Genomic DNA, 14256 nt, shown 5'->3' with positions numbered 1-14256 from the left:
CCTTTGCCTTGGTTTCCATGCTTTTGGATATGCTGGGCCAGAAAGGAGTCATATTTGGCCAAAATCTCAACAATTCCCAAGTAATTGCCATTGTTTGCCGACATTTCCATAAAAACTTGATGACGCTGATCAGTTCCTTCAGTAGCTCTCAGCCATATGACACTTCATTCTGGAATTGCTTCATCAATGCTTAATCAACAGTGCCGCCTCTCCGCTTTTGTTTGTTTGTGCAATCATAGCCAGTGTTAGAGATCTGCTCGCCTGCATGTTTCCAGCCATTATAACCGATAACAAACTGGGAACTGAAATTTGTAGACATTACTTTCCATGCAAAACAGTATATCCAACCAGTCACCTCTCAAGTAACACAGCCATTTGTGATAAATTTTCTCGCTTGTGTGGTGAAATATGGAAGCTGACAGTAACAATAAATCTGCTTATTTACACATTATTTGGCTGATTCAGTAAATTTACCTAAATTGTCAATATGTTGACAGTCATCGCTTCCATGTGCAATCCAGAAGTCATGCATACCACTAGGTATTTTATTAGGCCAAGCACCAAGATTGTTTGTGAATTTGCACGAGTTGGATGCTAGCTCAGGTTGTTGAACATTTTTCAATGCATTGCTTTCAGAAATATCATCCCTAACATGCTCAGTACCGGTTTCGCTAGCATCTTCATCAGCAGTTGCAGAAAGCATTTTCATTAATCGTGTTGGAATGATCGTTAGAAATAGAGACATTGGTAGTGGAACTGGATTGCAAGATGGCATCACCACAACCAGTGCTAGAGGTTGTCAAGTGAAACTGATCAAGACAGCACATTTGCGCTTGTCCCTTCTTCTCTTGCTTTTCTTGTTGTTGTTTTTTTGCATTTTTGATAGCCAGAAAAATAATCAGTGCGACCACGGTCTCTTTTCCGACCACCATTGGATTCTCCAGACATACTGTTCTTTTACACCATTATGCACCCGTTGAAGGCAATATGTGATGCGTTGTAAGCTTGGCCACAATTTTACTTTCCAAGATGCAAAATTAGATGCCATTCATAGCCCATAACAAAAGGCCAAATTGACATTTAGCGGAAACACTGGAAAGTGGGAACTTTGGCAGCGAAAACACTGGAAAGTGGAAACTTTGGTTGCTACTAATCAGTTGCCAATTAATCACACATTTTTTCACAAAAATTATTATGAAAACCTGAACATGCTGTATGGTATCCCATACATATTTAAGTTTTATTAACTTGAAACTGTTTTTAAAGTCAAAATGATAATAAATACAGTGCTTGTCGCAGGCATGATCGAGCTAACATTGGTGAGATTGAAATCCGAAACCTCCCACATATAAAGTATATTATTCATCAGGCTTATAACTTCTAATCCTGTTCTGAAATTATGGATTTGTCTAATTTCTGAGTTCACAATTCCAAGAATAACACATTTGACACATGTGGTTTGTACTATAAGTAAGTGATGCTTGCAAGAAGATGCATACTTGAAGACACAGACCATGCAAGTCATTAAACAAATCCATGCTAGTCATAAGCAGGACCGTCACTAGAACGATAATTGGGGGGTGGCGGATTTTGGTAGTAGCATTTTACTTTACAAAAGTTATAGCCATCTGTCCAACAGGTATTATACTGGAAGAAAACAGGCATGTAAAAGGTGCTAAAATCCACATCTAGCAGTTTCTCCAGTCTATCCTTGCATGTGGTGTCTTCGCTATAGTGGTTTAACCCTATAGCACCCCTGGTATCATATATGATACCAACTTTTAAAGCATTTACTACTGCCATGCAATTACAGCATTGATAATGATAATGAGAGTCATAATACATATCTTTCATGAAGTATCTCATACATTCGGCTCTTATAACTGCTGATATAGCATATACTTGCACCCGTTTCGTCTCTTTCCATACGGCTATTAGCCAGTAAAAAACACCCTAAACTGACGGGCTGACAGCCGTGTAACGTACGTCTGTTTGTACGCTGAGTCCTTCCAATTATAGTTTCTACAGAAATTCTTTACCTAAATCTGAAGTTAAACGAGAAACTACGTTTATAATTTTAAAGAGTTAAGTGGTAAGATATTGAACTTGAAAATTTTGCGAGATTCAGATGGAAAATGCGAATATTTTTATTTGTTATGAGTTTAATTCTGGAGTAAACGCAGCCATCTTTTACAATAACAAGATTCTAATTCTGTTCTATAGGCTATGAATCAGTCAATTCGATAGAGTTTACTATTATAAAGCAAAAATAGAAAAATTCTAAGCAACAGCTACATTGTTGGACGTCTGGCTTGATGGTATTATTGATATATAATAATTATACATGGGGTAAGTTTTATATAATCACTTTATATGAATTATGGATTGTAGAATGATTTATGAGTCAGGACTGTAGACAACTGTAGGTCTAATTATTTTAAATATATATATACATATACCTTCTAAGTTATATTCTTAATTGCTGATATACATATGTGTAAAGAATGCTCTCTGTTTGTCTAGGAGAAGAAGTTCAAGCCTAACATTCCTGTAGTCATTCATCATCATGATGGTCACACAGAAATGGAGAGGATTGATCTTACTCAGCCCACAATGCTATCACAAGAAGGTGATGTTGATGTTCAAGAGATGCAGGAGCAAATGTTTTCTGGAGCAGATGATGAAGAATTAAAAGAGGGGGTTAGTGAAGTTGAGGGCAGTCATGGCACAACTCTTTATTACCAAAAAGCCCAGAGAAAACAAAAGGCTTGGGAGGACATGAGAGAAGAAATGCTTACTAGAACTTTTCAGATCACTGGCCAAGTAGCAAGCTCTTGTGTTGTGTGTGGAGAAAAGACACACCATATAGATGTCTGGATTGCACTCACCAAGGGACATTTTGTGAACAATGTGTACTAACATTGCACACAAATGTAAATTTGCTACATCATGTGGAAAGGTACAAACTGTAACAATGTAATTATGAGCAAAAGGTACATCTGGGTTGTGAAATTGCACGTGTACCTTTATTTATATAGTTTCTCACTTTACTCAATACCTATCATTTAATGACATAGCTGTAAAATGAAAGTTGTAATCTATTTTTATTTAATTTCTTTAATTTTAGGAGGATGTTTTTTGGCCATTTAAACTCCCAAGGCAGTATTCCTTTAGATGCCGTTGTAGCACACTTCGTCATTCAAGAACCATAACTGTTGCAAACTCAAAAGGTACTTGTATGTATATATGTTCTTGACATATATACGTCAATAAATGTTGTGAAGTATTTTATAAATCCTTGTTATTTATAAATCCATAGGCATTCTTAGCGATTGTAGAGTGCAGTTTTGCAGTTGTCTTCCTGAGTTTGTCCAGCTGTTGCAGTTTGGATTCTGGGGAGGAACGCCAACAAGGCCAAGAATAGCATTTGAGATAGAGCTCTTGGAAATAATTCATAGTATCCAATTAGAATGTCATGCTTCATTAAAGAGTATTCGCCTAGCATTGGAATCAAGAAAGGCAACTATGATAACTCTACAACATCTTCTTCAAAGCTCTATCCTGTCATAATTTATGCATTTGAAGAATTCAGGTATAAAAAAGAAGATAAATTTGCTTAGTTGCGTTGTTAAGAGTGAAGTTTGACAGCATGTGGCTAATAAGACTTAGTGAAAATCATTATTATTATAAGTTTTTCTCCTGTTCCTAAAGATTGTATAAATATAGGCTGGACACTTTACGCTCTGTTATCCCAGAGCTTGACGAAGGCAACGTGTGTCCTGCATGTCCCAAGGTAATTGATTTGTAGTGAAAAATTAGTGAAATAGTGAAAACATATGCACTCAAACCAACATGCAATAATAAGTATTGGTATTGGCAATTATTAATTTCAGTCTAATGGAGCTGTTTTTTACTCCCTTGATGCCTTGTTTATTGGCCGAAGAAAGAATGCCGGGAAAAGTTGTGGAATTCCAAATTTGGGTGAAGTGATGTTTTATGATAAAAAAAAAAGTTGACAAATTTGTTGCTGAGTATAAACCCCTGAAACTGATTTTATTTTTTATTTTTTTTTCTTAATATCGTTAGATTATCGTATGCGGTGTGGATACTTACAGAGCTGGAAAAGGTGGCCGCGGATAAACCTTCCTTAAAGATCACCGTTTTGTACGATATTGAATGTACCTTAACGAAACATTTGCATGTAAGTGCTTCAGTGTTAAATATATTTTCGAGATTTGCATCAATTTTGATACATGTCCAATTCTGACTGCATGCATGCATGTAAAGAAAGACCTCATTGATGTCTTATTTTTTGAAGAACCAAGATGAAAAAGAGCTTTTAGATGCTTTCCAGTTCGCTATACCTGTATTCCACTGTTATGGTCATAATGGAAACGTCCGCTGTATGGTATATGGTGTTTGTATAGTGAATTTTGTAAGTTTGCACATGAAACCATATTCACGGCTGGCAGCCGTATAACGTACGTCCGCTGTATGGTATATGGTGTTTGTCTTGTGAATTTATTAAGTTTGCACCATGAAACGATATTCACGGCTGGCAGCCGTATAACGTCCGTCCGCTGTATGGTATATAGTGTTTGTTTTGTGAATTTTGTAAGTTTGCACCATGAAACCATATTCACAGCTGGCAGCTGTATAACGTACGTCCGCTGTATGGTATATGGTGTTTGTCTTGTGAATTTTGTAAGTTTGCACCATGAAACCATATTCACGGCTGGCAGCCGTATAATGTACGTCCGTTGTATGGTATATGGTGTATGTTATAGTGAATTTTGAAAGTTTGCACCATGAAACCATATTCACGGCTGGCAGCCGTATAACGTACGTCCGCTGTATGGTATATGCTGTATGTTACAGTGAATTTTGTAAGTTTGGACGATAAAATTATATTCATGGCTGGCAGCCGTATAATGTACATTCGCTGTATGGTATATGGTGTTTGTCTTGTAAATTTTGTAAGTTTGCATCATGAAACCATATTAACGGCTGTTAGCTGTATAACGTACGTCCGCTGTATGGTATATGGTATATGTATAGTGAATGTTGTAAGTTTGTATCATGAAACCATATTCAGGGCTGTTAGCCATTTAACGTACGTCCGCTGTATGGCATATGCTTTTTGTATAGTGAATTTAGTAAGTTTTCACCATGAAATTATATTCACGGCTGGCAGCCGTATAACGTACGTCCGCTGTATGGTATATGCTGTATGTTATAGTGAATTTTGTAAGTTTGCACTATGAAATTATATTCACAGCTGGCAGCCGTATAACGTACGTCCGCTGTATGGTATATGGTGTTTGTCTTGTGAATTTTGTAAGTTTGCATCATGAAACCATATTAACTGCTGTTAGCCGTATAACGTACGTCCGCTGTATGGTATATGGTGTTTGTTTTGTGAATCTTGTAAGTAGGCACCATGAAACCATATTCACGGCTGGCAGCTGTATAACGTACGTTCGCTGTATGGTATATGGTGTTTGTCTGGTGAATTTTGTAAGTTTGCACCATGAAACTATATTCATGGCTGGCAGCCGTATAACGTACGTTCGCTGTATGGTATATGGTGTTTGTCTGGTGAATTTTGTAAGTTTGCACCATGAAACTATATTCATGGCTGGCAGCCGTATAACGTACGTCCGCTGTATGGTATATGCTGTATGTTACAGTGAATTTTGTAAGTTTGGACCATAAAATTATGTTCATGGCTGGCAGCCGTATAATGTACGTTCGCTGTATGGTATATGGTGTTTGTCTTGTGAATTTTGTAAGTTTGCATCATGAAACCATATTAACGGCTGTTAGCTGTATAACGTACGTCCGCTGTATGGTATATGGTGTTTGTATAGTGAATTTTGTAAGTTTGCACCATGAAACCATATTCACGGCTAGCAGCCGTATAACGTACGTTCGCTGTATGGTATATGGTGTTTGTCTTGTGAATTTTTTAAGTTTGCACCACGAAACCATATTCACGGCTGGCAGCTGTATAACGTACGTCTGCTGTATGGTATATGGTGTTTGTTTTGTGAATTTTGTAAGTTTGCACCATGAAACCATATTAACGACTGGCAGCCGTATAATGTACGTCTGCTGTATGGTATATGGTGTTTGTCTGGTAAATTTTGTAAGTTTGCACCATGAAACCATATTCACGGCTGGCAGCGGTATAACGTACGTCCGCTGTATGGTATATATACTTTGGTTTTATTAAACATATTTCACTAAATTTAAAAATATTTACAAAAGCGCATTTCGAAAAAGCCGTGTGTCACAATAGTTATGAAAATGAAAAGACTTATAAATTATAAAATTTTGTTTCAACTCTAAAATGAACTTTAAGAATTTAAGGAATTTCATTGGCCGAATCGTCAAGAGCCCTGATCAATATGAAGACAGACGCACAGAAGACGTCACAGATAATTTTAACGAATTTAATCAGTTCTTTTATTTTGTCAGCCAATCACATTTTTGCGCCTCTCTTAAGCTGGCCAATAGCACTTCTTCAATGTTATAGATTATGTACGTGTGATATCTCCAAAATTTTTACTTTGACAAGTACCATTTCAGCTTGCATGCAAATTAACCTATTTTAAACGTTGTGACTATGGAATAGCCAATACAACTTAACCATTTCAGACCATGTGACTTGAAATGGGTTAATTTCCATACAAGCTGAAAAGGTCTATTTAAGTGTTGGGGAAACTATTTGCCTGCTTAATTTGCAATTTTTTAGATGTTATTACATAAAGCAAATAGATAACATTGAACCGTTGTCTGTTCAGTTATAGATACATGGATACACGTTTCTTATCACAAATCATGTCATACCGTGTATCTATAACTGAACAGACAACGGTTCAGTGTTATCTATATTTGTTAAATTGTCAATGAGTATTTTCAGTTGTCACTTTCATCGTCGGAAACTACGTTGTTCCTCATGCTAAAAATCTCCTCCGCTTTATTCCTTCTGCATTTCATCTCTTTTTCAATTAAGAAAATGCTTGCCTGTATGTAGATGGGGAAATTTGAACGAATAATTATATATATATCGAGTATGCACCTTACATCATTTTCATATAAATACACTGGCGGTCAAAAAGAACTGCTCAAAACAAGTTAAAATGCTCTCAAATGAACGTAACTGTCCCTCTAACAATATATAAGAGTAAATATAGACTAGATTACATGCTAAGCTATATGAAATATTAATATTTTGTTGACCCTTCTTCGGCCTTATAATTGATGATGGTCTTACACCGGCGTGGCATGCTTTCTGTTAAGGTGGTAATCTTGGACAGTCTTTACAGCTACGCATAAATCATGGACGCTTTATGAATTAAATCCTTTCTTGCACTATCGCTTTCACATTGTCCCACAGATGTTCAATAGGGTTAAGACCTTTTGATTGTGCAGTCCAATCCATTTCTGTCACTCCCTCTTCCTGCAACCATTGTTTGACTATATCTTGGAAGTGCGGCAGGTTGCATTACATTATTGAAATATTGCTTGGAATAAGAGAATTGTCCAAAATTCCTATGAAGCTCTCTCCTATATTCGCTTCTTCTGTATGAATTTGTATCTAAACAGTTCTTTTTGACCGCTAGTGTACAATAAAAGATTGATTGTTACGATTCCTGTTACATACGATAATAGCAACATTTGAGCAGTTCTTTTTGACCGCCAGTGTATATACTGTACCTCTGCTAACAACACGTCAATGTCTGAGAAATTGAATTCTGGCCATAGCTCGCTGCAAATCACTTTAGTTTCTTTAAGAAGTTTCTCTTGCTAGATGATTAAATTGGAATATAGATCAAAATTTACTATACAGTGATGGATATAGTCGTATAGGGGGAATTGCATTCCACCTGATATTTTTTTAAATTTTCAGATACTTTAATTAATCTAAGGAAACATCAAGTAACACAAATTTCCATGGCTTGTTGTAAATGGTGTGAAAGTAGCGTTTAAACCATACAGATGTTTGTGTGTGTTCGGGCGGCCAGTAAGTGAAGTTTGAAAAAGATCTGCTCACTTGCTTGCGAGCCTGCTGCTTCCTATGTTCGAAAGGCGCATCTAGAAAGATATTAAAAATCATGGTACATATGACTAAACATAAACATGAACAAGAAATTAGACCCGATTGGGTTTCATACCTTGAGGGAAGAACGTAGGCGAACATCATTTAAGTTCATGACCATTTTTCTTGGCGTGCTGAAAAGTTAGGTAACAGGCATTTTATTTTTTATTTCATTTTACATCGCTACTTTTTCCTAAATTGCAAGTGATGTATTATAACAGACCCTATACCTCTCAGAAAATATTGCCTTGTCACACCCACAGTAAAAGTTTTTGTTTGGGCTTCTCAAAAGACCAACACAGTCCCAATGGTACCACTTGTCGCACTTGTCACATTGAGCCCAGTTTAACCTTCCAGTTTCCTCATCAACTGGGGGTTCTTGGCAAAAAAATGCCGAACACTTCTGGTACGTACACCGCTTTGCTTTCTTTTGTGGTTGTTTGGTTTTATTTTCTTTAGCTTTCCTCTTGCTCTTCTTCGTCTCTGCTCCAGCACTCATTTCACCACCTAGCCTATCAACATTATCTTCGATACCAACAATTGTTCATCTTGACCACCAATCTCCCCAGCGTTACGTTCACCGCTTGATCCACTGGCACTATTTTCACCTAATCCACTGTCTCCCTCACCAGCTCATTACAGAGAGTTTTCACATGCCAACTTAGGGAATCTAATTAATTTAGCTGTTTTGTTCAGTGACACAGGTTTTTTAACTGTAACTATGAAACCAGTTGGCTTATATCAGTGATTAGCCCAGTAAAATACTTGTCTTATTTCACTTTATAAGTTACAGAAGTTTCATGTGTGCCTGAACTCTTCTTAGCTACTTAAGGGGGCTAGATGTGTTTTTCATAGTTTAATTATTTGTTTTCAAACACAAATCACCAGTTTAAACTAATGTGTAGCTCTAAATAATGTTCCTACATGCTTAGTTTCATATAGAACTTAATTCAGGGTGCATTAATATTACTCTACTTCATTTTTATGTGATATGGTTAAGGGGTTTACTTGTTACAGAGAGTTTTCACCTGGCAGCGTAGGGAATCTAATTAATTTAGCTGTTTTGTTCAGTTAACTATGGAACCAGTTGGCTTATATCAATGATTAGCCCAGCAAAATACTTGTCTTGTTTCACTTTATAAGTTACAGAAGTTTCATGAGTGCCTGAACTCTTCTTAGCTACTTAAGGGGGCTAGATGTGTTTTTTCATAGTTTAATTATTTGTTTTGAAACACAAATCACCAGTTTAAACTAATGTGTAGCTCTAAAAAATGTTCTTACATGCTTAGTTTTATATAGAACTTAATTCAGGGTGCATTAATATTACTCTACTTCATTTTTATGTGATATGGTTAAGGGGTTTACTTGTTACAGAGAGTTTTCACCTGGCAACGTAGGGAATCTAATTAATTTAGCTGTTTTGTTCAGTGAGACATGTTTTTTAACTGTAACTATGGAACCAGTTGGCTTATATCAATGATTAGCCCAGTAAAATACTTGTCTTATTTCACTTTATAAGTTACAGAAGTTTCATGTGTGCCTGAACTCTTCTTAGCGACTTAAGGGGGCTAGATGTGTTTTTCATAGTTTAATTATTTGTTTTCAAACACAAATCACCAGTTTAAACTAATGTGTAGCTCTAAATAATGTTCCTACATGCTTAGTTTTATATACCGGGTGGCGCAAAAAAATGTTCCCCCTCTTAGACTTATCGGAATTAAAAAACTAATACAGATATGTTATTCAAATAAAGTTTGTTGAACGCTGTGATGTCTAACTTAAATTTTGATATATGTCTTTGTTATATGGTTTTTATTTCTTCTTACGCGAGGTAGGAGATCTTTACAATGGTTTTACTAAAGTTCAATAATGTTCAGTTTCTTTTCTGGATTCTCTACTTTTCACTGGATCTTCTGATCTTCGTCGTCTTGAGTTCTTGTTTTGGTTGTCTGTCCTGTAAGGTTGAGCTTCCTAACGTTTCACATGCTTTTTACTCCGCTAGTCCACTGAAGGTTGGGGTGTTGTGCACGCCCTTTTATAATAACGGTTGAGGACTCTTGCATACGTCATCAACCATAGTGGGCTGATCCTTATCCACCAATCAGCGTTGTAATGAAAGTGGGTTGGTCTTAGAAGCTGGTTCCAGCTCTCATATCTTGTTTATTTAAGGCGTTGTCGCACCAGTCGAGTTGGTCTTCTGCTCAATCGATCAATACTTAAAAATGTTCACAACTTAAAATGTTTATCATCAACAACTAGTAAAATTTACAAACAATACGTCTGTGAACAATATCTTTCAACTTAAACTATTTTCACCCTTATTTTATCGAATTGAACTTTTGATGACGTAATCTATTACATGCTCGACCGAGCAACATTTTTAACACAATTGATTGACATAAGAACTTGAATGGCCTACAGCACGCACACTTTTTTAAAGAATGCGACCATTTAGATAAGTGAGACTTAAGACTGTTTATCCAGGTATTAGTTCTGAGAGGATTATAAATATTTTCACCTTATTACTTATTTAATCCCACGATATGTGATACATGAAAGGGAAAGGCGATTAATGTTTGCTAATGGCCGAAAATTATATTTACTCAGGCGTCTTGTGGCAAAAATCATTCACTAATCCCTGTCATGCTATTGATATTCCTATTTTTTCAGCTATTTTTATATGCATATCTCTAAACACAATAAAGCTTTGCATAACAATCCTCCTCACCTAGAATAAGCTGTCCCCAGCTTCGAGTGAGCTATGATGAACTTAAGTGGACTAAATATAATAGTATCATAGATATGTGTGTATATAATATGTTTACAAATTCCCAACTATTTTAATTTTTTTTTGAGCTCGGCGTGGCTATCACGGGCATATTACCAAATGCCTAATAACTGAGACTATACATATAGTACGTGTTGTTATTCTACGACAACACTACATAATTGATTATACGAGATACAACTGATCTGAATATAATTTACTTATGCCTACATGTACCTCAGGGGTAATCTACAATTAAACATATTCCGTTTACTAAACGTAGCACAATATAGACGAAAACAACTATAAACATGAAGGCAGGGGCGAAACTGCTTGCCTTCCTAAACGGATGACTCCTGGGACAGTTGGTTAGAAATAGATGGGCATCGGGGGAACCCACAGTCAACACATTCGTCCTGTATAGTCATGTCCTGTAACTCAGATTGATCGTCGTTTATCTCAACGTCATTGTCAGCTTCGTCAACATCAGATGATGTGTCAGGTTTTTGAAAACAGTTTTGTTGGTTACGTATGTACTGATATAGACAGAATACTGCCAAAAGTACGAGCGCACCCCAGAGTAGGGAACCACTTAAACCTCCCAAAACATCGTGAAAGAATCCGCCTGCGCCTCAAGCAGCATGCTCAAACGCACGACCGGATGAATTTATAACGTTTCCTGTGGCTTTGCCTAAGCTGGTAATGACCTTTTCATCGAGATCTCCAAGGCCTGTTAAGCCGTCATGTAGCGCCGATCCTACTGCTTTTATAATATGACTTCCACCGGAAGATATGCCTGATAGAGTAATACCGATTATTTTGCCTATACCTAATGCGACGTTATTATCCTCGTCTGCTGCTCGAATGTTGTCTAGTTGTTCTATTGTTTCCTGAGTCTGCGCAAGAATATCAAGGAGCGAGAATGTTTCAAATGGCTCTGGAATATATCGTAGTAATCGTGGATTAAGATCGCCAAGTTTTAGTATGGAATTGAAGAAGGCCGGTAAATAAGTTTTGGTATAATTAGTTTTAAACGCAGTGCCATTGCGGTTGATATACCACAAAGTTCCTGAATGATCAGCAATATATGTGGCATCCGGAATATTATCACATGGTATTGACTTAGAATGGCTATAAAGTCGACGTTCGGTGAGTGAGAGATACTGAATCTGATTGTTTGCATGAAGATAAACTGGAAACTTAGAATAACATGTACCGTTATAAGTCCGATTTAAAAATAAAGTGTAATTGGTTTCATTATAACATCGACTCAACAGATATGCATCTCCATTTGGGCTTATTGTGTGACCTTCTCTGCTAGAGAACCATCGGGAGCTACTGTGGGGGAAGTTTTCAATTGCCCACCGGTATATCCTAGACATTTGTTGGCGTTGGCGACATATGTTTTCCCATGAACGAATCATATTTATACGTTCCTGTTCAGACAAGGCAGCTAAATGACTAACGAATAAGTTAACTTGTACGGAGAACACGCGTGCAAGACTTCTAGTAGCCTGACCAGCCATTTTAAGGTGCACATCCCTAACTTTTAATGACTTCAGTTTGTTTTTGAGTTGGGCTAGTGTGCCGTTACGATATGCTAAATTAATTATAATATATCCGGTATCAAGAACCATAATTGTTTTTTCGCGGGTTTCTACAACTGTGCCGCTAATGCTCAGAGATGGAATGAGTATGTAATTATCAATGCGATGCGCTGTAAATTTACCAAGCGAATGATACAGCCGAGTATCATGATGCACTAGTTGTTTCCACACAATTGAACTTTTAGGCTTTTCACGGGGTCGACAATAATATTGAGAGTAGCGACAATGTGTATGTGTTAGGTGTTGTTGAATATACCTATCCTTGCCCGTTAATCGTGCAGCATATTGAATCACTCGAAAATGGATATAAGTACGCGTCCTAGTTTTCAACCACTTACAGCTATATGAATCTGGATTATAAGTCCGCCATTCTCCATGTGAATGCTGTTTCAATCTTCCATAGCGCGTCTTACGATGAATTGCCGCATTGAAACACTCACGGTTAGAAACCGAAATTGTATGCAAGGTATGATGTTTGCTTTTGTGACCGAAAAAACTTTCAGAACACGTCATTCGTAATCGTTGGGCAGTGCAGTGAAAAATAGGCAGATGGGAGCTTCGTGGTGAATATTGCAGAACATCAGCTTTGAAATATTTAACTTTAGAATCACTAAGGTGTAATAGCGTGACCCATTTAATTTATGTATTTCTTATGCATAACTTTAGCCCTAATTGTTTGGGCGTAATATAAAACGACAAGCGTGCGAATGCTAGCGAGAGACCTAATATCGATACCTGAGTAAACCGTACACCGAACTCTTATCGATCGTGTGAAGGACACAAATGTAAGTTAACTTTGTAAATATGTCTTTGAGTTAAATATTTTATTAATTGTGAATACCATGTTTATAGTATTCGTTACCTGTCCTACATCGTGATATTCAATAACGAAGAACGGTGATATATCAGCAACGAACGGATCGAGTAACGACTGTGTCTAAGCAATAGTGTGCTTAAGTACACAATCATTTAATAAACGACAAGAACATCGTACCAACGTCTTTGGTTTTATTCTCTGTGAGCGATTTTCAAGCAGAACGAAGCGTGCACTCATATTGTGTTCGCAATGTGAATAGTCCGTAAACTTGTATAATGCGGTATGATATACGCGTGAACAGTCGTAAAGAGGTCCAAGGTTAATTGAAGTAGCAGATCCAATTGTGATACATGTTACTAATAATAACAGTATACCTGCAAGATTATATATGGACCTAAAAATATGTAGCGCTTGCTTCGGATTACGCAGCTGTGTATGTTGCTGCTGATTCGATGTCGGGGTCTTGCAAGACAATGAATTAATGGAGGGTTGTGTTGGTTCTTGCGTTACCATGTCTGATTCTGTTACCCACGAATTTTGTTCACTCGGAAAACCTAACCATTTGACGAGATATTGTTTCTGGCCCTTTCTCAAGCGCGTCTTCAAAACTTTTTCAATTTGATATATTCCGTTGTCATTAACATGGTCTGGCTGACTAGGCACGTTAGAGGTATGCGTTTTTCCGTTTATTTCTGGCGTTTCATCATCGGAAGAGGAGTCTGATTCAGTGTCTCGTTTGTTTTCAAAGCTGTCCTGTGGAATTTCGTCTTCGCGCATAGTAAAATCATTCTCAAGTGGGTCATTAGGAGGCTCAATTGGGCATCATTCGCGTCATAAAAGAGTTTCATACAATTAACATGTACCGGTGTTGAAATAAGACGATTTGCTGAATTTCTTAACTTAAAGTTCACAGGTGATACTTTCTCTACAATACGATAGGGACCATGCCAACAATGCAATA

General features: G+C 37.0%; 1 long non-coding RNA gene across 1 annotated transcript; it reads left to right on the top strand.

Annotated features, from left to right (window-relative positions):
• Nucleotides 1–3323: 3323 nt before the first annotated feature.
• Nucleotides 3324–4036, top strand: LOC114531229. The gene is made up of 3 exons (XR_003687838.1): nt 3324–3592; nt 3712–3793; nt 3894–4036. It is a non-coding gene; the product is annotated as an uncharacterized LOC114531229 (long non-coding RNA).
• The last annotated feature ends 10220 nt before the right edge of the window (nt 4037–14256 follow it).

The sequence above is a fragment of the Dendronephthya gigantea genome, unplaced genomic scaffold (assembly GCF_004324835.1).
Source record: "Dendronephthya gigantea isolate DGI-Jeju-01 unplaced genomic scaffold, DenGig_1.0 000069F, whole genome shotgun sequence".
In the NCBI taxonomy this organism is placed as follows: domain Eukaryota; kingdom Metazoa; phylum Cnidaria; class Anthozoa; order Malacalcyonacea; family Nephtheidae; genus Dendronephthya; species Dendronephthya gigantea.
Note: the sequence above shows the minus strand (reverse complement) of the source record. Positions and strands in the feature narration are given on the sequence as shown.